The following is a 26,980-nucleotide window of genomic DNA, read 5'->3' as shown; positions in this document are numbered from 1 at the left end:
TGAACTTAAGTATTTTAAGTATTTTATTGAAGAAATGTCAGTAATAAAATATGGTGAAGATACCACATATGTTGTTAGATGAGCTAATATCTCCACTCACAAAGTCTGTGTGGTTTTTCATATATTTTTTAATATCTTGTATGAGATCATTATCTGAACAGAACTGCTCTTTTTATGGGCACGAATGGGATTTCTTTCAGTCAGAAAAAGGAAATAAGTAAAATATACTGAGATTATTATAACAATGATTTTCCATTACTTGGAATGCTATATTCAGTTCTTGTCATCCTCCTTGACTATGGTAAGAAAGAAGACATTTCAAGGTGATAGAAAAGATTAAAAGTGTGTAAAGATTTTGCTATAAAAAAGGTCAATTTAAAAAAGAAAAAGATAAAAACTAAAACAAAAATATTGAAAATATATTGAGATGTGTGATTTAAAGGACCAAATAATCTGTTTGTACCTTCTAATAAAACAAACCAAAAGGTATTTAGTGAATTGAATAGCTAAACTTTAGAACTAATTGTTTCGAGATATATCTGAGATCAAGAACTTAAAATGGCTCAAAAACCCACAATTTAAACAAATATAAAAATAGTTTTTGTAGTAGTAGTATTACAGATAGAAGTGACGAAATGTAACTTTGGTCATATATACTACAGTGATCATATATTATGGAGTGCACAGTGTTATGAAATAATTCAGACGAAAAGTAGAGCGGAGAGGAAATTGTATGCCTTGCCTGAAAATACATCTCATGTTTTTTAAATATTGCTGTGTTCTGATTAGCCAAAAGTTGTAAATACTTTCTTTTAAATACTGGTTGAAGTGTTTCATTTTTTGTTTTGCTTGAGAGGTAATTGACAGATGAATCAGGTACAATCATCAGTACATCTAGTAGCTGAGGTATGTTTTTAAGATGAGAGATGGATCCAGATTGTATTCCCCTGAAAAAAAATGAACAGATTAGGCCAGAGAGGTAGAGAAAGACAGACTCCAGCAGCTGTATGTATGATGACAGAAGCAGATGGCACTAAGATGGCTTCCTTTGTCTTGGCTTTGCCACAAATGCAAGCCTGGAGAACATTTCAGAAACATTTCACTAGCCTTATATGATTTTGAAAAAGTTCAAATTTCCCATAAAAAACAACTTCATAAAAATAATTACCAAATAGTTTTGGTTCTAACTGTGTCCAGAGAAGCCTCACATGTTTTCATAGTCTGTTCAGGCATAAGACATACAGCTCAGCTGGCCAGGTTATGTAACTTCTTTCTTCCAAGTAAATGTTGTTCATTATGAGTGTCAGGATACTGGTATATGTGTAGCATTATTTTGCCTTTCTGTAGTAACCTTGTGATGCTACATTAATTGCATTCTAAGTTAGACACTACTAGCAGTTGTACAGTTAGAAAATCTGGTTTCTTTGCATTTAGAAATGCCATCGGCACCCAAAAAATGAACAGTGCTGTTGTGCATAAATACAAAAAAAAATACTGAGCTCGATTCTAACAAGAGAACCAAAACCTTGCAACTCAATACCATGCATTTGAGTTTTTTCTTTTAGATACTTGTCTTGTGGGAGCAAGTAACTGTCACTTCTGGGATAATCCTCTTCAAGAAACAAAGAAGGGTAAGCTTTATCTATTTATTATTTAGCTACAAGAGAATTCATTTTGTTTCAAAATGTTTGACATGCCTCCAAAAATCAATATCAATAAACGTCAAGGAACATGGAGATAGAGGTTAGCTGTCTGTGATCAATTTTTATGTGACAAAATAGTGAAATGGTGAGAAATGAATTTCTTTAGTAACACAAGTAATTCTGAGAGAGAGATAGATGTTCTAGATATTCTGGGTCTGTATGAAAGTGCATTACTTGTTTAGTGAAAAACAGAGAGTATTGGCAATCATTACTTTTCTGATATAGTCAAAATATACATGGTTGCCTCTTGTCCTCTTTTTACACGTAGTCTTTTTCCAAGGGTGTGTCCATTTTTTAAGCTGATTTGCAGTATTCAAACCATCACAGTGTGTGTCTAAATTACTTTAATATGTAAAATGGAAAAGTTGAAGATAAACTATTATTTTTCTCTTGGTGTTGTTTTTCTTTCTGTATACTTCTCTATATCAGACACTTCACAAGTTTTGGATCAGAATTGGTATAAAATTATAAACCATAGAGCAAAAAGAATATTCACAATACAATCTGTTCATATTCAGTATTATGAGAATTCACCTAACAAATTTTATGATCTTTGTTTTTTAATATGAAATACATGCTAGATATCCCTTTTCATCTATAATTCCCTTGAAATGGAAGCTTCAATGTTTTTATTACCATTGATGAGGTTTATATTATTGCCAGTATATGTAATTTTTCTAATGAATTTGCCAGGAGTTTTGCATCAGAAAAAGCTTCCCATTTTTTTTCAAACACGGTGTTTTGCAATGAGAAAAATGGTGGGGCTTCTGGTAATTTTATTCTTCATCTTGTTGAAACTATGTAGTCCAGAGAATAAGAAATGTTAGGCCTTATCCTGACAGTATATTTAATATAAGTCAAATGAATTGTATCCTTGAATGCAATCTGGTTTTCTTCATTAACTAACATAGACTGAGTCAAAAGTCAGGCTAGCAGAATCCCACCATTCTGAACGGGTAGAGGGAAATCCTTCTAGCCAAGTTCTATGAAACAGGAACAAAAATGTTGAAATCAGCTACTAGAAGCAGGTTTTCAAGAATTATCCATTTCAAAGAACATCTTTACTTTATAAACCTACTGATTCTCTCTCCTTAGAGAGAAATCTTGAGAAAATTAATACCAGTTTTGGACCATAACTTCACAGTAAATCCTAGGGTTTTTTCACTTAGAAAAACAGCAATGTTAAAAGGAAAAACAGCTAGCAGTTTCCAACAACACATCTGCAATATCTTTAAATCATTTCAAGAAAATATTAAATGGAGTCCCATAGCAGTACTCCATCTCATGCTGGATGTGGAAATTCCAATTATATAATAATGTAGCAGATTCAATACCAGACTGTGAATTACTGTTTTTTTCCAGGCTGTTGAATGCTTTTTTTTGTCTTATGACAGTATCTTTACTTCAGAAAGATTTGTACTTTGACATTTGTCTTATGGGGGTAAAAGATGTACATCTTTCCAGATGTTCCCTGGATCCTAATATTACCCTTGATGTATATTCATTAGCTCTGTAGTTAAAATAAATGCATTAGGGGAATCTTTATTTAATGAACATGCCAGCCCTTAATGCTTATGTAGGACACTGTGTTAATTCTTTTCCAGCTTTGTAGCTACAATACTTTTGTAGACTGAATAGATTTTCACGGTAATCTTTAAAGGGAATGTTTTTTCTCTTTCCCATGCTTATATCATGTTGTGATTTGGTTTAGTTTCAGGGATCAATACCAGTGGAAATTCTGCTTCACTTTACTATGTAAAATTCTAGCTTTGAAAGCATTATCTTTGAAAGGATACATTTAAGATGCTTTGATCAGTTTTTTATTTTCCTAAGTTTATTAAAGTTGCTTAAACAACGCTAGAAAACACTTCATTTCTCAGGCACTATAAATAATTGAATATTCAAATTACTTTCTACGTTAGTAAAAAGTTATAGTTATAACCCTTTGGTTCATCTAACAGTAATTTTAAGAGAAGATATGAGGAGTTTGCATTAGAAAGGAGAAATGAGGATATGCCTTGCTCTTCAAGGAGGTGCTCAGGTTGGCTGTTTGGTGTTAATCACACAATTTACATTATTACAACGTTATTAAAAATGTTCCTTAGTGAAGTCTTGAAGGAGCACTGTTTTAAAACAGAAATAGACCTTTAAGCCTCTGTGGGAGGAGGTGGGAGGAATCATCAAGAAGAAATACAACACTTCTTTCCCCCAGTCATCTTCAAACGCATCTTCAAATAATTAAAGCTAATCTTAGGGCCATAGAACAGCTGAGGTTGGAAAAGATCTTTAGAGATCACCAAATTAGAGGAGCAGATCTCATGAGAAAGAAGCAAAATGTTAAGGTACCAAACACCTTATTCACCTCATTTTTTTCTGGTAAAATTTGCCATCATGAATCCCAGGCCACTGAGACCAAGGTGAAAGTCTGGAGAAACAGAGACTTACCCTCAGTGGAAAATGATGGGATGGTTAGGGACTGTTTAAACAAACTGAACATGCACAAGCCCATGAAGTCTGATGGGATGCACTCATGAGAGTTGAAGGAGCTGGCTGATGTCATTGTGGGGCCACTCTCAATTATCTTCAAAATATTATGACGAAAGCTCCTGAAGACTGGAAGAACGCAAATACCAGCTCTAGCTTCAAGAAGGGGAATAAAGAGGACCTGGGTATCTAGTGGCCTCACCTCAGTCCCTGGAAAGGTGATGCAGCAACTACTCCTGGAAACTAGTTCCAGACACATCAAGGACAAGAAGGTGATTTGTAGTGGTTAGCATGGATTTATTAAGGGGAACTAATGATTGACCAATCTGAGAGCTATCTACAATGATATGACTAGCTTCATGAATAAAAGTGAGTGCGTGCAGTGGTTATCTTGGTTTTTGTAAGGCTTTTGACACTGTCCCCCGTAACATCCTCGCAGACAAACTAATAAAATAGAGGCTAGATAAGTGGACAATGAGGTAGGTTGAAAACTGGCTGAACAGCCAGGCCCAGAGAATTACAATCAGTGACACAAAGTCCAGCTGGAGGCCAGTCACTAGTGGACCAGTACCTCAGGAGTTGATATTGGGGTCACTGTTGTTCCACATGTTCGTCAATGGCCTGGACTTTGGCACAAGAGTGTACCTTCAGCAAGTTTGAAGACAACACGAAACTGGGAAAAGTCACCAATACACTAATTTATTGTTCTGCCATTCAGAGCAAACTTAACAGGCAGGAGAAATGGTTGATGGGAGCCTCTCAAACTTCAGCAGAGGGAAATGCAAACTCCTGCACCTGGGGAGGAATAGCCTTAAGCACAAGTATGTGCTGGGTGCTTACTGGTGGGAAAGCAATTTTACCAAAAAGGTTCTGAGGGCCTTGGTGAACACCAGGTTGAACATGAGCCAGAAATGTGCCTTTGAAGAAAAGGCCAACAGCCTCCTGAGCTGCATTAGGAAGAAAAGGCCCAGTGGGGATCTTCTCATGGTGTACCTAGTAAAGTGAAGTGGAGAAGAAACAGCCAGAATCATCATGGTGGTATCCAGTGAAAATACACCAAGCAAAGAGTGCAAGCTGATATGCAGGAATTTTTGCTTAACCTATCGTGGTCAGACACTGAAGCAGGTTGCCAGTTTTGTCATTCTATTGCAATACCTTCATTTTCCTTTCTCTTCCTTTTTATTCCTCCACACTCTTTTAAAACCCTTTCTGATTTCCTAGGGTTTTTCTCCCACATTATGCACATCTTTTACAACATCCAGATTTGCCCACTATTTCTGTGTGAGGTCTTGCTGTTGTACATGCTTTCCAATGAAGCATGAAGTAAGCTTTCTGGCAGAACACAGCTCCATAACATGCTGCCTGTGCCCAATGATGTAGTACACCATCAAGCTGTGTATAGCCGATGAAGCCTACAGCAGCCTCAGTGCCTCAGTTAATTGTTTATTCAAGTTCCAAAACAGAGCTGACACCTGTGAAAACTTGGCTTCTGTTTCTTTGTCAACACATATGCATCATCCATAAAGGCCTTGTTGATGCTTAATAGAAGAGATTCATCTGTGGACTCTCTGTTGCATATGTGCCTCTATTAGATGCTTTAAGAACAGAGATAGCAGCACAAGAAGGTACCATTCCTTACGAACCACAGCATCTCTGCTTTATGACAAAGAGTAATAAAATTGGTATTGGTGATTTATCAGTGTTATTTTAGCTGCCCAAGACTTAAACTACACAGCTTGAACAGCAAGAAAGAGAGTTATCTGACTGGTCTAGACTGTAAAATCATCTTCCATAGTGTTAGCTCCCAGTAAATTCTAATAGTTTAACAAACTTATTTACCTAGAAACTTCTCATTACTTGGCTCATTTATTGCAATGTCAGTAATTAATTACTTATTTGTTTATTTTAGGTATATTAAAGTTAAGGAAAACAATTTAAAACCAAAAATTTTTAGATACAGAAAAGAGAATAAGTATTTTTCTCAGCAACCCGATGACAATTCAAAAAAGCTTTTTTCTTTTATTGTCTATCAAAAGAAACAGAGTGAGCATGTGATTGCTTACTGAATAAAGAGGAGGAGATTCTGAGTAGGGCTGAAAGCCAAGCATTTTTGAGCTATTGTTCTCCGACTAGAGACTTATTGATGTTTTCTTTTGGCATACATAGTGCTTTAAAAAAATTGGATAAAAGCTACCAGATTGTCATCAGACAGGTTGTCTGCTAGCTATGGAGCCCCGCAGTGAAAATTTTCAAAAATAAACCGCCAGGTAGGCCTACGATATGTTTACACCAAAGCAAATATTAAGAAGACTTGGGAGAAGAAAAGGCAAAACTTGAAATACCCAGTCCATGACTTCCTGGAGTAGTTTTGCCCAAAAAGTACAGCTTGAAATTTGATTTGAGAAAACATGCAGCTCTCTGGAACACCTTCATTCTGTGGCTGCACTGTTACGTAAGTTCTTACAACCATTTTTTGTTTTCAGCATGGTTCTTAAAGTTAATTAAAATACACTAATTAGTCTCTGCTCCTTTTCTGAATATGGAGATACGTGCTTTGTGAATTCATAATTTCTAAATAATTTGTATGCATTTTTTTACATTTTGCTCATTTTAAATAGGGAATAAATAAAGATCTGATAGAAAGAATAATTTATCAGAGATCACAGGATGGATTAATTTCAAAGCTAGGATTTGATGTGAAGTCTAGGTCAATGTTTAATTCACATTTAATGATGTTATTTAGAGTCATCATTTTTCATCTTTTTTTTTTAGTTACAATTTTAGTATTTTTAATATGTAATATTTTTTATATTAAAGTGAAAGGAATGTATCAGTTGCTCTTGTCTTTAGACATTTGATATTTCCATTCAAGTAAATTTATTGCTCTCAACACTCTATAACAATCCCTTAAGGCCAGGCTGGCATGTTTTTTAAGGGTTATAAAACACATTTTTTTTCTTCTTTTCTTATTTTACATTTTCTTCATCTTCTTTTTCATGTCTTAAACTCTTCTTCCAGGAAAACTTAAAATTGTAAAACAAAATTTAAACTAATGCAATTATGCAGTCTGAGACCAAAAATAGCCTGAAACAAAATTCTATGAGCTGTTAACCCCTTCATTTATGTCAGTCAGGGGTGTAGAATTAGGCATTTTTCCATGATGGAACATAATGGAATTTTTTATTATGACATTCATGATTTTCTTTAGCCTAATACTCAACGTACATTAGTTACAGTAGTTCTACAGGAAACAATATGATCCTGTTCTCTCTTTTTGTTTTTGCTTTTCTGTGTAGCTGTGGTAGGCAACACAAATTTCCTATCTGGCAGACAGCAAAAATGTATTTTTGAATTAAGATTATGGAAGTAACTGTATGTGCTCAGATGAAACTTTTAACAGCTAGTAATAACTGTAGGTGCTTCCATCATCCAATGAAAGGAAGAAGTGTTGAATCATGTGGAATCTAAGAATCCTGCCTTATAGAAGAAATACTAAATTTCTTAATTGTTTCAAAATTAGGAGCAAATATTCAGATCATGGAGGTTTTCTCCTATCTGTCAGCACTACAGATGGTGTAAAAAGGTTCCACATAACTGGAAAGACACAGATTATGCTATTTATACAGTCCTGCCTATTACCTGCTATTTTTTACTCAAATTATAAGCATGAATCTCATTTCAGAGAAAACCACCAGACCAAGCATAGAAATGAGAACCACAAGAATGTTAAGGTATTAGATTTTTTTTTCTACAGAACTAATTAAACTAAGCTGCCTTAGACCATAAAAAATGAGTGTTTCATAACTTAGGTTAATCTATGTGATTCTCCTTTTAGAGGTAGGTATAGGGAGTATATTAGGTATAGGTCGTATTGAATAGAGACAGGTATAGGGTAGCTTAGAAATTATCTCAGGAGAGTAAATCTTTCCCTCAATAACTGACACACCTTGAAGGTAGTGTAAGTAATTAAGCTACTAACTTCAACACTTCCATTTTGATGCCTAATGAATGGAATGAAATAGACCTACACATTTATATGTGAAGGAAAACCATCCCCACAGCCTTCATGTCTTTAATCCCTAGCATTATAAGTGTTACATTAGAATCTGCTGCTTGTAATCAAATACAAGTAATTTATTTCCTCAGTGACACAGTAAACTTAAGAATCCATGGTATAACTATACTAATTTGAGGTCTGTCACCTAGTAGATTTTTGGAAAGTTGCTACTTCTTAAGACAACCAAATGGAATTATAGTTATATTTGCCCAGAATGAATCCCTACATAGGAGATGGCAGACTGTTTCACAGTCCATTGATGCAATGCGCGGAGCAGGAAAAACAGAAAAAATACCCTTTGAATTATTTCAATAGCTATTTCTCCCACTGCAATGCGCTTGCATTATCATCCTTCTTGTGTTGATGGTGCATGCAGTATCATAATGAAACGATACTAGGCTTTAGACAAGGGTCCAGCCTACTACACTCACAGTCATTTTAACATTGTTTACTTTTATGGGAATTTGTGAGTACATAATATGCCAGTAGAATAGCACAAAGTACCTGATAAGGCAGTGACAGTTTTTTGTTTGTTTTTAGCTGTTTCTTCAATGAAACTCTTTTCTAGCTTAGATAATCATAGAATCATAGCATAGTTTGGGTTGGAAGGGACATTCAAGGGTCATCTAGTCCAACCTCCTGGATTAGTCAAGTACTCATTCAAGGATATATCAAGTAGAGAAAAATAACCACTCATCACAGGAGAAGGTGAGGCACTCTTAATCCCAGGAAGTGTCCTTAGGCGATGTCCCAGACTAAGGGGAGGGCTCTAGTTCACAGTCCCGCTGCTCCGAGAAGACCACTCAAAGGGGGTCTTCAGTGGGGACCCCATTTTTTAGCCTGGTCAGATCTGGCTGTGGGCATTTTAATATAGTCCAGAAGCTTCTCAGCTTCTCCAGGCACGTCCCTTGTTGAGGGACCCTGTAAATAGACGGAAGGTCCCACCCCTCCTGACACCCCAGTTGGGTGGAGGTGAACTCACCCCGCCCCGGGGTAGGGGGGGGATGTGACTGTCAGCACCTTGGGCGTCACCCTAGGTGTGCACATGGGAACCGGCACAGTGGGGCACAAAAGGTGCCAAGGTGCCGTCAACTGCCCTATTGAAGGCTCCAGATCTCAGGGGGATGTGCAACTGACACAAAGGAGGAACATCTTGTCTGAACTAACACATTATTTAAAAGTAAATATACATAGAAGTATTATTTTATTATGAAAGTGGTTTTGTACAATATTTAATAGCATTATTTCTCTACAGGAAAGTTGTATTAATTAATCTTCTTACTCTAGAACCCACAGAAGAGCATACTCAGCTCCCCTTTTTTTTGAACAATGCAGGTGATGATGTAAAGCTTCTTATATTCAGTGGATAAATGCACTGTCACTAAAAAATGGCTGTTTTTTTACAGCAGGGTCAATCTTCAATAGTATTCTGCAATATTTTTAGAGTCTATATCTGTTCTCTTTAAGGGCAATGGATGTATAGTTTATAAGAACATGAATAAACAAATTTAATTGACCATGTGTGTGACACCAAGTCATGCTAATGGAATAGTTCCAAAATACTGACAAGAGGATGCCATCTAAATCTAACTTAACCCAAATTTGGATAGATGTTTACATTTTTGATTCAGTCAGATGCTACCATGCAAATCAAAGAGATTATTAAATAGGATTATTTTGATTAACACATATTTTTTTTTGTCCACTTAATCATTGTAAGTTCTCCAACAAGGAATGGAGTAGTTGTTTTCTAATAAGCAAAATAAAACATCATAGTATTACAGAAATATGACATTTATACTTAGTGAGAAGTCTCAAGGAAAAAAGCATGTAAGAATCTGTAATAAACCAGATCTAAAATTCAGGAAGAAAAAGAGGAAACTCATAAGAAAAAAGTCACTATGAAGATGTCTGTGGTTGGAATTTGATCTTTGATATCTCTATATCAACTTGGAAATATATGGAAATGCACTAACTTCCTTCAAAAACAATTTTCAGGTCAGATTCTGAATTATAATTTTTGTTTCAGTGGGAAAACTCCATTTGTTATAAATTTATAAGAAGACAGTGATGCTGTCAACTTAAATTATACTTATTGATTTAACATATTAATTATTGCTTTGATATCTACAGATATTGGACATCTTGTCCTGGAAAATGAAGAAGTTATTATGAGACAATGTATGAAATTCTGTACTTCATCCTGTATCATAATCCAGAAATACAAGAAAGTGTGTTCTCTTCAACTCCCATTCCTGTTCATGGCTATAAATTAGGATAGGAGAAGATTTTTTTTTTTTTTTTCCTATTTAATTGAGGAATTACAGGAATAAAATACTTTGAAAATTACAATATTAAAAATAACACCTTGAATTTAGATTTTGAAGATCACATTTTCAATGTTCTCAAACCCACTAGTTCCTATCTAAGCACTGATCTAATCAGTTATATTTCCACTTCATTTCACTTATTTCTTTTGCTTTCTTTTTCTGTAATAAATTTAGTCCATTTACTACCATTCATTTACCACTTCTGACAGTCACAAAATGAAAACATATAGAGAAAGGAGCTCTTACAGTTTTATGGGATTTTTGCAGCACTGTGGGGCAAATGTGTCAGACAGGAGAGAAATTCTGCTCTAGCTATGTTACACCCACATAGAGAAATTTAGAAATTATTATGTGGTCCTAGGTTAAGCCTAAATTAATAAATGGATTGGTACACAAATGAAGCCAACACTGGACTAACAGGAGCTCAGGTAAGATTAATATTGAGAAGTCAGTGATATGCATATGTTTCTGTGCACTGAGCCCTCAAGCTACAGATGTGTTTTCTTACGTACTCCTTAAATATTGAACAAATGAGACATTTTATTGCTGAGAACTCTGGATGATAATGTCTCATTCATCTCTTATGCACAAAAAGTACATATGATCAGAAGTGTTAGGATTATTTTTCTTAACATAGTTTAGGAAAAGATAATTTAGGTATTAAAAGGCACTTTATGTACTAAAAAAATAACTGCAATTTTCTAGATTCCTTCTGACTTCTTTGGTGTACTGAACTATTTTCCAGACTCACATACATAAAGATCAATCGTGTATATATTGACGGACCATCGTTTTCATAATTGTTAGTGTGGGGTTTTTTGTTTTGTTGTTGGTGTTGTTTTTTGTTTGTTTTGATTGATTTTAGTTTTCCCCCTCAATAATTCAATGGCATCGATAATAGTTTTGTTTACAGGAAAGGTAAAATTACATATGAACCAGATCAGTAATGAAAGTTTCCAAATGTGCAACATCACCGCTATACGTAGTCTATGGACCCAAGAGAAATTTCAGACCACCTATCTCTCTTTCTTCTGTATTATCAGTACTTCACCTGCATCTAGACTTTTTACGTAGACAGCTCTACAAAAGGAAATGAACCACAGCAGGGCTTTTGCAACAAAATAATTAATCGCCTTAGAAAGCCATATGAAGGCTTCTTTATGGAAAGCATGAGTAAAAATAATTCATCCAGTCCACTAGAAATATAGGAATCTATTTATGGAACACATGCTTTTATTTGACTGACCGTGAAATGGTTTTAAAAAGTATGTTTGTGAATATTTGCACTGGAACATTCTTTTTTTTGCAGAACTGCAATAATAAAATATAGCTTGAAATAGATATCTATTGTTATATCTAAAAATTCACCTCAAATAAATCTTATTAAATAGTAATAGCATAGAAACAGCATTGACTGAGTGGTAATGGTAAGAAAAACAGGATATCAGGGATTTTTATTTATAGGCCTATATCTTTCCCAAGGAGCAGACACAGAAGATACATCTGATGGCTCATCAGCAGCCTCAGTCCCCAGAAAGCTACAGGAAAGCAAGACTGAATTTTAATGATTTTATATCAACAGACATCTTGTACAATTTGAACATACCCTGCCTTTCCTACTATTAAGGGTTTTCCCGATCACTATGTTCATGCCAGGAAATATAAAAAAAATCCATAGTCTCTTTTCTGGTCCCAAGGGCAAGCAGAACAAATATGTATAACTTGTAACCATATAAAGAGGGTCTTTGCCTTCATTTTTCTATCCCAAACTAAGAAGACTCTACCCGTTACAGTGTGCTAAGAGCAGTGTCTGACTAATGGCCTGGCACAGGCTCACAAACCTGTAGAATCACTTTCTTTGGACAGGACCCCTGAGGTTGCTTCGCCCACCCATCTGCTCAAAGCAGGGCAAATTTATTTACCGTGATCTAAGAAATCTGAGTAAACATGTTATTAACTTAGCGGTTCAAACTGCTGCAGCATAGCTTTCATCCCCATCCGCTCACTCTGTTTATTGAATGTATAGTTCATAGTCCCACGGGAAATATTCTGGAAGGACTTGACATGTACCTGTAAAACTTCAGATGTTGATACCAATGTCAACCATATCATAGAGTAGAAGATCTATGTTTCCAGAGAAACCAGACAGCAGTTTTCAAGAGCGCTAATTTCAGAAACTCTATATATCCACTGTCTCTCTCTATTGACTCACTCTAATAGGCACTTTATCTTCTGACATAAAAACTGTAGAGCTGGGCTCTTACCCCTTAGCTGGGGTAGTCACAACTTACAGCAGCAGGGGGAGATATGATCTCCAGAACTTTATTAACAATTATTTCTGGTCTGGAATCATTATCTGATAATGCTTTCAATTAAAACTTGTAAAATGAGAACTGGGTAATACTATCAAGATGTTTTGTAGACTCTAAGGCACTGCTATTATTTTGTAACCAGCAGATAACTTAAAATTGCTCCACTCTGATTTATTGCAGAATGACATATAGAGCTGAAATAGCTTAATAATATGTCAGTGACATCAACTCTCCCAACTACATGTCAGATGTGCATGAAGGGTAAATAAACCAGCAATCTCACTCCATTTTCAAAGATAAATAAAATGTCTGATTTATTAAAGGTATGTCGAAACAGAGATTTTATTCTGTTTCCTGAACATAGGCAACAGGCTAACATTTCCTGAATTTTAGTCAAGGTCAGATAATGGATCTGTGAAAATGCCACAATAATCATCATAGAAAATAACAAATCTAACACCTAATGGTTATTGGAGGTCCCTTTGAGAATCACTTGATACGTGTTGAAAACCAAATCCTAGTGTAAGTAGCATGACAGCTACAGGGTACGTGGAAGCTAAGGTGCTCAGGAGCTTTGAAGATGGAAAAGAAGTCATTTTACTTGTAGCTAAACTGGAATTGTAAAAGGGTTATTCTGTCCTGACTTTCTTCTGCCATGGCAGGGTTTTCTTACCACATTTGTGTGCTTCCATATCACATCCTCAACACTAGCCATTGCAAATAATCTCTGACACAGACTTATTTGCTCTTCACACTCTTACAGAGCACAGACCTTTACCAGTTTAGCTCCGATTAATCTGCAATTTTGCTAGTGATAACATTCACAAAAGTAAATAGAACCTGTATCTATACCATATGCTGAATAAGAATGTCCTCTACTTTCATATTTGGAGACAACTCAAATATCTGAGCTCACCATATTCCTACTATAACTTTGGAACAATTATTCACTTCTTACCCAAATTTAAGCTGTATTATTAGTCTTCTGGTGATTAAATATGATGCTTCTTTACATCAATATTTAGTTAGACAACTTCGAACTTATCAACTTGTTGCATTTTTTCCACAAAGGATTTATACAGTAAAGTACGAAAAATAAACACATCCATTCTGACGTTGGCTGACAGCACTAAGCTCAGCCTCCTTCAGTCATATAGTCCAACATAAGATATTAAGAGGATAAATAACAGGTAAAATTATTGTATCAAATGGATCACTAAAGCATTAATATTTTACTTCACTTTTGTTTGTTTCTTAGCTGCAAAATAAAGTCTAGGTAATATTTAAAGACATCAACCAATATTTAACCACTTACCATTTAATGTAAAGTCTGAAAATATTCAGTTTCAAAATAATTTATTGTAAAGAGAAATTAATTATTCTTTGGAGAGCTATAATTTATGTACCGAGTTTATCCGTCTCAAACATTTTCAACAACAAAGCATAAATATGTGAAATTCACAAACATTGATAAATGTTAGCTTTCTTCTGTTATTTGTGAAGTCAAAGATTTATTACAAAAGAATGTTATTACTTCAAGTTAGCATATTCGGCATGTTTTTATTATGCTTGCAATTATTCTTATGTGATAGATACTATCAGTGGACCTAAGGTATAGTCACATGAGAAAATTAAAATGCATCATTAAAGAGCAGGTAATTAATAGTATTAGAACTTTCAGAAGCAGTATGTGGCAGATGCACTCGACTTTCCCCAGCCAAACCAGCAGCAGTTTGGTTCATACTCCAGAGGAGGCAAAGGCCTGAGCCGCAGCCAGGCCAAGAACTCATTCTAGGAGACACACAGGGAAGCAGAATGGCACACTGAATGCCAGTGGCTTGTGGGCACAGGGAGTCTCGTGCAGACTTTTCCTACTGTGTGCGATTTGACTACAAGTCAACCACTTCGTTCTGTAAATACAACAGCCTGGATGAGCCTACTTTGAGCTCTCCCTGCTAAATAAGTGAGTTGTATGGTAATGGTTTTACTACTCACAGGTCAGTGGATGAGCCCAATTCAAGTTCAGTGTTGATCATTTAGCTTAAGCAGATGCACACCAAATGTAATGGATTATTTAGAGATATAAGGCTGTATGATTTTTAGTGTACTGATTCATATTACTTGGTAGACTAGATTTGCTAAAATTTTAAGCTGTAAGGTCCTGCTTGTATTTACCCAAAGCAGCTGCAGGCTACACTAAATGCCTGCAAGATAAAGTCAAGCTTGCGTTTTGCTGGAAAAAAATGAACTGATTGGGAAAACAACAATCCAAGGCTAACACAGAGACATTACAGATAACTGCATAGCGAGGTGTATTTTGCACTCCACTGAGAAGAAAGGACTTATCCAGACAAAATGGCACCTTCAAGGGTATGGACCAAAAACAGTGTCTACAGCTGAACAAAACAAAGGCCCACATGGAGTCAGAGAAAAAGGGTCCAATGGAGAGCAAAGGACCTGGTGGTAAAATTTTGCTATTGGACTGGATCTTGGTGTGAATGGTCTGTAAAGATATAAAAGTTTGTAGTTTTCTATGCTTGGGCGGAGCTCTCCACAGGTACCCAGCTTGAGCCAGCCCTTCTGCTATTCTACTCCATTAAATTTTTTATTTTCTGAGAATCTTGTCTCCTGAAAGTCTGCTCTGCACATGGTGATAAGGCCTCACCTGAAAGTTTGCTGCTGAAGTTCTAAAATACAGACTCCAGAGCAAATGATTATCAGGGAAAGAGGAACCCTGACAGTTTGCACCGTGATGGATACAGCCCCTCCTGAGAGTTTGTCTCTGGAGCTCCAAGACACAGCCCCTGGAACAAACAGTTATCAGGGAGGGAAGACACCTGAAAGTTTGCTTTGTGAACGGGTACAGGCACCTGAAGAGAAAGTAAGCAGTATTCAGCTTGGCATATTTCCCCCATGCAGTAAATAGTAGAGTGAACTTGCCACCAAACTCTTTTAAGTCACACTTCTCTTTAAGAAATCTAAACATTGTTCTGCAGCAAGCAGAACCCTAAATTACTCCCCCTGCAACACAGTATTAGCATGTAAATAAATTTACATAACAACTTGACTGCATTACCAAATTTTATTCATTTAACCAATAAATTTGATTAAAAGCTGCAAGAGAAGTCCCAGAAATCTAGAATCCACTGTTTTCCTAATCATTTGCTCATTCTACTGATCTACAAAATTATGGTTCCTGATCTGTATTTTATCTAGCTTCATAGCTACATTATTCACTGTCCTTATCTAATGTCTAGCTGAATGATTAGGATCTTTGCCAAGCATAAACTAGCTATTACAAAATTATGTTTCCTAAGATTGATCTGAACTTAGAACGTTTTTTCTACTTAATTGACAAATACTGAAAAGTGACAACGGAAAGGCATTAATATTGTAAGTAGTAGGAATCCATTCATGGATTTAAATCTCATTTAAATATCTTCTTGACTATTTCTGAACTGCTCAAACTTGTAAGCTTCAGCTCAAACAGAAGAGCAAACTTCAAAGTTCAAATACCAATTTATGTGAATGTGCAAGAACCTGTCTATATATACAGTGGCAATTTTGCTTTCCAAATTCAGCTGGGCATGTCAAAGCTTAGCATCTCTGGGAAACACGTAGTCTGAAGGTCAATCTTAAGCTTAAGTATTTGCTTTCCATCTGATGCCGCTTTATAAGTTGTAGTCGGAGGCCTGGGGATTTTTTTTGATCCAATGAATATGTTAGATGCTCACGGAAGATAAATCTTCAACACTAGACACTTGGTTTCAAAATAGCCAAAAGTAATAGATGGGAACTTCAAGAGTTCTGTGTACAAATTTCTGCTATGAATCATAGACTCCTAGAATGTCCTGAGTTGGCAAGGACCCACAAGGATCATCAAATCCAGCTCCTGTCCCTGCATATGACAACCCCACAGTTCACACCATGTGTCTGAATGTGTTGTCCAGTCTCTTCTTGAACACTGTTAGGCCCCCTCCCCAGGGAGCCTGTTCCAGTGCTTCACCACTCTCTGGTTGAAGAACCTTTTCCTAACATCCAACCTAAACCTCCCCTGGCACATCTTCCTGCCATTCCCTCAGGTTTTATCATAGGTCACTAAAGAGAAGAGTTCAGTGCCTGCCCCTCCTCCTTCTCCCCTTGTGAGGAAGCTGTAGACTGTGATGAGGTTTCCCCTCAGTCTCCTCCAAGCTGAACAAACCAAGTGACTTTGGCCGCTCCCCATACAGCTTCCCCTCCAAACATTTCACCAATTTTGTAGCTCTCTTCTGGACACTCTCTAGCAGCTTTTTATATATTTTTATACTGTGGTGCTCAGAATTGCACACAGTACTCTGGGTGAATCCTGGTTCATGTAAAAGGGAGATTTTAAAACACTTCTATGCAGTCTGAGATGGCAGCCATAATCCTGAATTAGTACCACGGGGACAGCAACTGAAAACAATGCATTTGGACAATATCTAATCTTCTCTCTCCCTGAATTTTCATCCTTTTCCTCAGCACTTCTGATGGGATAAATTAGTATTCGGGTATTTATTTGTATGCCTGCTATATTTGTCTAAATTCCCAACATGTTGTACTGATGGTCTAGCTACAACTTAGCACTGTGTATTCTACTATCAGAAAGACACTTAAAAGTGAGAGATTGTACCATTCAAATCATAACTCTTAAGTAATTTTATGACCTATCTCTTAATTTCTCTGTGCTTAAGTTCCCCATCTGTAAAACAGATAACTATATTTGCCTATCTCATAAAGGGGATGTAAGGATAAATATGGAAAAGATGCAAAGGTACTGAATTCAAGTACCAGAGACAGACAGCTATTGAAGATGACATTCCAAAGGCAAAGGTCCTACACTGATAAGGAAAACAGATCACGGACAGTCAGATTTAAGAAACAATACAGATTTAGGAAACTGCACTGAAGTATGTTTCAAGGCTGGAACTTAGGAGAGCTATGGTAACACTTTAACGTGAGATCTTATCTATAAAATAGTCTCAGTGATTGCCTACATTTTTTATAATACTGCAACATGTGCTTAAATTAATATAGTATGAAAATATTGAACAAGTTCTGAAAAATAGTACAGGACCAGAAAGAAGGAAAAGAGAAGACAAAACCACCTGCCCCTTTCTTCTATATACAATTCTTCTTTCTTATAGTGAGAGGTCAGACAGGAGAAGAAAATGCAATTTTTAGGACAATCTAGGAAGTTGTAGATTTGAAACTTCTAGTATTATTACCAGTTCAAATTATTTGAAAAACAAATCTTTGGAATCTTTTGAAATGAACACTTTTTAGATTTCTTCTCTATGTAAGCAAACTCACAGGAAAAAGCAAATTCACATTCAAATGAAAACACATCTTTCCTGAATCTCAGTAATCAGTTTGTCCCATATTTTAGCATTTTACTGTCAGAGAATTTGATATTCTGTTTCCCATTACTCCAGATTGTGTTACAGAATTACTCTATCGTAGTCAAGGTGGGAGGAAATATATGTATTTCAGACTCCCCTGCTGATATCTTTCCCAGTTTTATAAAGCATTTCAACAATATTTGAAAGAAATTACATATCAAAAAATAGTTTTCCCTAGTCTTAAGAATCTATTTCATAAGGATAGGACAAGAAAAATCATTAGATTATCCATCTTTTTGCCCAATAATGCCTTCAGAAGAGCTCTGCTCCAAATTAAGTGACAATGCTTCTTACTATGGATGTTTTTTATTGCTATAGTTTGAAATATCCCATGTCACATCTGAGACATGTACTCAAAAAAAAGATCAGCAACTATTGACTCATGACCAAACTGTTATATCTGTCACTAAGCAAGACAGCCAGCTTTAAATTCACTTTTCGTATTAAATTGAGCTATTATGTGCACAAGCCATAAAAATCTCAATTTTTGTGTGAAAATGAATTAATAAGAATTTGGAAAAACACTGTTGCTAATAGCACTTCCAGATAATAACCAAAATGGATTAACTGATGAAGTGGAAAAACACCATGTAGATAAAGTAACACCATACACGGGAGAGCTGCTATTGTACTTAGATCTATGAGCCTTAAACAAGGAAATCAAGCAAAAAATTTAACAGATGCCTAAATTTGTGATGTAACAAATGGATTAACTGATGTCAGCATTTTAGGCACTCCGAATAGCTCTTAAGGGTACTGCCCGAAGAAATGTCAGTGTTTAAGTACATTTATTACCTCACTAGGGAGATATAGATTCACTCAGTTACCCTTTGATTTTTGAGCTCAATAGCTTTTACAGAAGTACAGACATTATATAAATTATGTATTTTAAATTATTTCACCTTGATGAGATTAAATAACTCTTGTCAAGATGTGCATTTTGGCTGTATGACCTGCCACTGAATCTCAAAACAGTACATTACTTCCATATTCAAGAAGAATAAGAAATTGGTTATAAGGAAAACATCAGAATCTTGAATTTAGTTTCAATTTTTCTGGTGATTATATTTGTTTAACTGTTATATTTATAGTGAATAGAAGGAAAGTCAGTAGTCGAATACTTTAAGATTATTTTTTTTTTGTGCCATAAACTGTTGGTATAATTTACTCTCAGTTGTTCCACTGAGATAACACTACATTTGTTTATTTGAAAGTTCTGACAAATAATTTTAAAATAATTTGGCAGAGGAAACAAAATAATAGACATATTCCCTGACAAATGCAGAACACTCTCCACACTTCTAAATTGTTAATTTAATTAGGATATTTTCTGAAAATGGTTCCATCTAAGAATGCTTAAGAAAGGCACTGGAAGATGAAATTGCCAAAATTTGACAATGACAGTTATTAAAAGGTTATTAAAAGAAATCTTGCTTTCAGGTCAGAAATTCACTTGAGAGAAGACTAGTACTAATAAATGTGTAAGCCTGATTTCTTTAAAATGAATGAATAAAACCAAAGGAAATTAATCGATCAAACTCCTAGACAAGATAGTCAGTAGTCCAATAACTGGAATACTTGCCCGTGATTCAAAAGATGCAGATTGGAGATTGTATAAGTCATGGATCAAGGCAAAAACACAGAGATCACTTAACAATTACCATCATGGGCAAAAAAGACGACATGGGAAAAAATAATTTCATTTATTGCAAATTAAAATATGTTTGAATAATGAGAAACAAATATCAAAAAAAACAGCTTACTCTCACCCTCAGACTTTCCCAGGCTCAACTTCACTCCTTCATTTCTCATTCCTCTACCTCCCTAACCCAAGCAGGGATAGAGAATGGGGTCCATAACAGCTCTTCTCTGCCACTCCTTTCTTCTCACACTTTTCACCTGGTCCAACATGGGTCCCTCCCATGGGCTGCAGTCCTTCACAATAAACCTGCTTGAGCATGCCGTCACCACAGACTGAAGTACAGATATCTGCTCTAGAATTATCTTCTTCACAGGCTGTAGCAAAATCTCTGGTCTGGAACTTCAAGCACCCCCTCCTCCCCCATGTCCCTTCTTCTTCTCTCACCTTTATCACTATTGATTTTCACACATTTGGGGGTTTTTCCCTCACTTCTCTCCAGTCATTGAGTATTTTTGCCCTTTTTTACATATGTTCTTGTAGAGGTATCACCAGCTTGGGTGCTGGGCCTAGCTGTGCCCTGTGGTGGATCTGTTGGAGCCAGCTGGAATTAGCAGCCCCTATCCTCTTCTCACAAAAGCCACACCTGCAGCCTATCTTGCCACCAACACCCAATACAACAAATGATTTCAGTAATAACATTTTAAAACAACTTCAGAATTATAGATTTGAGTGATTTTGATGAGTTTTTTCTTTATTGGCATCCATAATCAAATGTACACCTGTGTCCTATGAATAAGCACTGTTAGTTCTAAATACTGACTATATTTATTCGATTATTTAGCTAACCTAATATTGAGATTAATTTGTTGGTTCCAAGATTTTATCTTGATTTGTTATTTTCTGATGCATATAGGAATATTAACCAGAAGTAACGATGCTATATTGTTTGTATTTTGGCATTGTTCTTAGGTCTACTGACATATGCTGTTCAGACTCCAGAAGAATAAATAGATGACAGATCCTAAGAAGACCCATGAAAATGTACAGCAAATAAAGACAAAAAAAAGATCCACTAGAATTTGAAGCTATGAATAAAGTGTAATTATTTAACTCTTTGGAACATTTTTGGTAAAAACGCGTTGGCTTTAGTGCAAATATTATGTTAATGACACAGGATTAGATTTAAATGGTCACAGATACCTCTACAGGAACTTTTATAAAAATATTTCTTTGTGCCAAAATATAATAACTCTACTTTTGTAATAACAACATAGCACACATTCTTGAAACAGTGATAGATGTATCAGTTTTCATATGTATCAGATGTATTGTCAAAGAATGATCTGACATACAAGAAATTATTTTTTAATGATGGCTTTGGTAGTAAGGTGATAGAAATTTACAGCTGACCAACTGATAACAAGCTTATTAAATTTAAATTCTCTTACATACAAGTTTATAGTTCACTAACTAGGTTTACTGATTTCCAGGGTCTGTCTTTAAACATATTTGGTAATATTTAATGGCTCTAGTCAATTAAATTAAATTATGTGGGTTAAATTTTGATTTTGTAAGACAGTTAAGAATTGTTTAGGTCAAATGTGCAAGGTCTACCTTCAGAGTATTTCCCAGAACAGATGAATTCTACAGCAAAGGTTTTTGGACCTTTCTGCATGAATAATAATCAGAAAACACAGTTAAAATGACAGCTTAGAAAAATTGAAAAAGCTTAATAAAGAAACTAAAATGAAAATGAAAAAGGTTCTTCATTTACACAGGTAAAGAGGACAGCATAGATGGGATAAATTTAAAGTTATTTGAATCACTTTAAAAGGTCACCAAGAATTAACTGAAAATGTAGCCTTATTACATTTTACATCTGTATAAAAAGTCAGTATAAGGTGTCTTCCTCCTTACTGTCTTTGCCAATAATCTCCTTATCATACGTGGGTAAAGTTGTTGTATATCTGTTTTGTGGTGGTGGTGTTTGGTTTGTTGTTTTCTTTTTTTTTTCCTTTTCTCAAATATGGAGGCAAACACAATGATGTACTGGATCTACTAAGGTACTATAGTAGGAAATCAGGAAAGGAAATGGCATTGGCAAAAGATGAAACTGTGAAACTTTACAAAGAAGCAGAAGTCAGTGACAGCAGTGGTCTTTGAGGGATCAAAACTTTAAAAATCACTTGATATCATAGGATTTGTGTTTCATTGCTATCAGGGAAAGTGGTCTGTATGAAAATTATATTTTCTAGGGGAATTTCAGAGTCATAATATTAAAGGTGATAGTGGAATTGGCTAAAAATAATGAAATTAAAGAAATGAAGATTTGGCCATGGCCCTTAAAAACTTGGAAGCAATGGGAATGAAATAATAAGATTTACGCTGTTTGGTTACTTTTCACCCTTTGCTGGTCTTAATAGCACTTGGAAAAATCCCATAGGAACATTACGTTGGAAAATATCCAGAGAAAAACAAAAAGCAACAGATCTTTAAACTGAACGTAAATTAAAGAGTGTGATTCCTGAATGAATATAAAAGACTTATATAAAAGTGGCTGGAGACTAGTAAAAATTTATGAAAGAGGACATGAATAATAAATTAGTGATTAATGTAAGGAAATAAGAATGAGAGATTCAGGATTCTGTCAGTACATAATGTAAGTATTCGACAACAGATTTTAATAGAATCTCTGCAGATAAATAGGAATACAAGAAAGTCTCCGTGTTTCTCCCATATCCTCTTTCCAGCAGGCTGTAAGTACTTAGTCAAGAGCAAGAAAACTGCCAGTATATTTCAGGTTAATTTTCAGTTCAGTAGCTTGCTGATCTAGACAAGGTTTCTATATATTTAGTAATTCAAATCCTTTTCCACAGATCCGACCTGTTTCCTTCTGTAGGCATGCAACTTTTTATTTCCACTGTGCCCTTTGACAAACAATTCCATCCTTTTGAAGAACAATCTTACTTTCTTTGTTTTGATCTGGCTTCATTTATTAGTCTCTAGTCTCTGACCTGCAAAAAATGCTAAATCCTCAAGCCCTACTCACATGTCCATGACAATCATACCACTCTGTCATATCCTTTCTCTCTTTTCCAGACTTACAAATTGAGTTCTTCTTTGCACTTGAACTGGTTCGCATTTTTTATCATCCTTGTCTTCCTCCAGTTTTCAGTTCTACATTATCGTTTTAGAGATTGAGGAGACCGTAACTGCAGACAGTATTCAAGATGTAGATGAACAGTTTTATAATAAAATTTCTTTGTTCTCTTTTTGAATAATTTTGAACATTTTCTTCTCACTGCTACTGAGCACTGAGTTGACATTTTATGGAGCAATCTGCAGTAAAACAAGATCTGTTCCTAAATGGTATTGGTGAGTTCAGAGTCTATAATTCTGTATGTTACTTTTCCAGCTACTTTTTTTTTTTTTTTCTATCTACACACAATTTTAGCTGTTACATCCCTTCCCAGTCACTCTATTTCATAACCCTTCATATTTTCAGCTGACCCTTGTCCTTATTACTGTAAATAATCTAGTATCTTCAGCAAACTTTCATGCCCCTTTACTCTCTCTGCTTCACATAATTTATGAATATTTTGAGCAACAGAGATTGCAGCACATATCCCTGATGAGTACCACTGCTGACTCTGGTCTTCTGAAGTAATTTACTCCTGTTCTGTTTCTTATTTTAACCACTTACTTACCCATATGAGGACCTTCCTCTCGTGTCCTGCCAGCTTAAATTATTTTGCTGAAAGTATTTCCCTTTTGGAAACCCAAATAGACTTACTATATCCAAGTTTACACTGTCCCAGTGTTGCAGAATCAGTCACTTCTGCTTTTTGAGAAGGTTTGAGCAGAAACATACACATTATTTTTTAAAATATTAACCTATTTATCACATGTAATATAGGCTAACACTTTACATATGATTGCTGAGTTGTGGAAGCAAAATGTGATGAACAGCATTACTCCTTTTTCCCCTGAGGGAGTGGAGACCTGCTGTGGGTTACCAGCAATTTGCATGCAGTGCACTTAACTAGCAGAGGCACTGCTAGAGCAAACCCCCCTCTCTGTTCTTCCTTTCCTCCTTTTCTTGTAACAGCTCTGACATCATCCTGTGCTTTACTCTCTGCTACAGACTGTATCAAACAAGTTTCCCCTATCAACATGATTATTTATTGACCATCTGGGGGGGTTTGTGAGGTTGTGTTGACTCTGTCCAAGTAGAATGTAGTTGCTCATATAATTCAACCTCTTGGAGGACTCTTATTCCATAAAGAATTAGTAATGGCAATTTGGGTTTCAGTAATGGAAATAAAACCCAACACTGTGCTCAGCAACTTTCACACAAAACTAAACTAATAATGGTAAGGCAGTTCGGTGGTTAAAATCACGCAAATTGGTGTTCTGTTTGTCTTTGATGATCAGCCAGAAGGTGATTTCTAAGGAAATAATATAAAGAACAGGAAAAGAAGAAGTAGTTTGCCTCTATTAATAGCTAGCAATGATCCTGTTCCAGTTCATTTATCCCATTCTAAAGAAATCTTTTATTTATAATTTGTGGCCCCCGCTCCTAATAAAATGTATTTCCTTTGTTGGTTTTAACCTGCTACCTCATAATTTTCTTGTTTCCACCATGTCTTGTATCCATTCTTCCCCATTCATTGCCCTTTGTCATTTAGGGTTTTATAGATCTCTATAAGATTTTAGTCAAATGAGAACTAGTTGAAAGCCCACTTGTACTTTTTGATCATCTTCAAGCTTGCTATTCTGCTGGTTATCTTTAAATGGAATTACATGTTTGTGTCAAGAATCCTGACTGCAATCCTGAAAATAGATTATGTAAATGGTGTATTGGTAAGAGCTACTTTCTCCACCAAGCTGTTGGCTAAATATCTTTAAACGTTGATATTGTTTCATTGGCTTTGATACATCTACTGCTGATAGACATCTCTCCTATCAGAAACTGCAGACTCAACAAATCCACATCTCTCATTGTTTTTAAAAGTTCCTCATGTTTGTTTATATTTAACACATATGGATTGAATCAGGGTTTGACATTTTTTTCTGAAAAAAAAATTATTTGGATCTGTGATGAATAAATGTAATTCAGCAGATTTTAAGGTAAAAAATAATATGAATTTACAAGCAACCTATATAGTTCAGTGTAGCTGCTGTTCTACAGAGAAAAGGGATTTATAAATCTTTACAGATATGGTTCTTCCTCACTTGGATGGTGTTTGCTCTTTGCAGACTTGACATGGATATGAATAACATATTAGTAGTCTAGCCTGAGGGGTTTTGACTAAAAACAGTTGGTCACTGTTAACTTATGACTTAGTTCTGGCACTAAGATTAAGCCCTGACTGACAGCATCTGCACCTGACATGACATCCTTTTAAAGCTCTGAAACAATTATACAGGGTGCCTATGTTGCACAATGATCTTCATAGCCACAGAGACCTTTTTTGCTGTGGAAATTCATTTTACGAATGTTACACCCTGAATTAGGCATGTATTTTCTGGAGAGAACAGGTGAGAGCCCTCTAGAAATTCCCACAGACACCAAAATCCTCTGCCACAGCCTTATTGGTCCCACCTCCTGATGCTGCCACAAGACTGTGAGTACATTCTGTACCTACTACATCATTCTCCTTTCCCAGCAAGCTGACAGAGCTTTGCTGATTAACTATAATATTTGTGTGAAGGCTTTTCTGAGCATATTGCATATATCTACCAAAATCTCAGGAATTCCATTCAATATTAAATGTTTTCTTTCTCAAAGACAGCTTAACTAAGGACTGTATCCAATCCCATAACTCCCAGAGGCAGGGTTGGAATAAATTCCTAGCCTTCAATACAAAAGAATTTTTAAATGGGAATTTGACATATATGCAAATAAAAGAAAAAAAAAAAAGAGAAATATTACATAGGTAACAACTAGAAACTTGGGGTCAACTCAATGGGTTTCTGTTTGCTGTTGACTTAGCACTAATGCAAGTAATAGTAAAATAAGATTAACAGTAAAAAGGGTAATTTATCATGCTTTTCTTCTTGGAAAAACATTAAGGCAATAATCATCTGCCAATATGGATTATAACGCTAGCAAAAGCATGCAGACTGCAGGCAGCAAAACAGTTATAGTAAAGCCATCTCCCTCACAGAGCTATGCCCTGGAGTTTTATGAAAACCAAGTCAATGAGAAAATGGTACATATTTTCTGAGTCAAATCGCATATACTAACAGTGATTCATGGCACAGATGACCATTCACGAGTCTAGTAAACCGTTAGTTTATACTCATATATACTCTGTGTGTGACAGAAATTAAAACTTTATCCATTAAATCTGTCATAAGTAGAAATTCTAAAGAAATTAAATTGAACTTTAGGATGAGCTTTGTGAATAAGGCTATTTTTATAACCCAGATCTTAAATAATTCACAGAATAGTGGCTCTGGGAAAGCTGCTGAAATGTACAATGTATATTTTTTGGTGAATTATTTATGTTAATTGGACTTCTAAGGGGCACAGGGCTTTTTCAGGGTAAGGGGCTATTTTGCATATTGGCATTTCAAATGTTTTGAGAATAGTGTTCTAAAGCATTATGTATTGTGCCCTCACAAAAACACTGAGCAAGGCGTAAACAGGAAAGAGGAAGACAATAATGTATTTGAAGACTTTTCACACTAAGTTCCTGTTGCTAGGGAAACCAGTTCTTTCATCTGTACTTCTTCCAAACACATCTATCTCCAAGTCCCTCAAACAGTGCAGATCACAATCTGATATCCTGTGAAATGGAAAAAAAAATCATGTGTGTATATGTATGTATATATGTTACAGAGTAATAAGTGGGGTTTTTAATAATCTGTGGAAACTGTTGAAGATTCATATCTGCAGCATCGCTTGAAAGTTCACAGAGAAACCCATACACAGCAACAACTGTATTTTCATTTTGTTTGCAAGTACTTTCACCTTACTTAAATATTATTCTTGGTTGTGTGCCTAGCTTCCCCTGTGTCACTGTT

Source organism: Columba livia, chromosome 3 (assembly GCF_036013475.1).
Source record: "Columba livia isolate bColLiv1 breed racing homer chromosome 3, bColLiv1.pat.W.v2, whole genome shotgun sequence".
Classification (NCBI taxonomy): Eukaryota; Metazoa; Chordata; class Aves; order Columbiformes; family Columbidae; genus Columba; species Columba livia.
Note: the sequence above shows the minus strand (reverse complement) of the source record.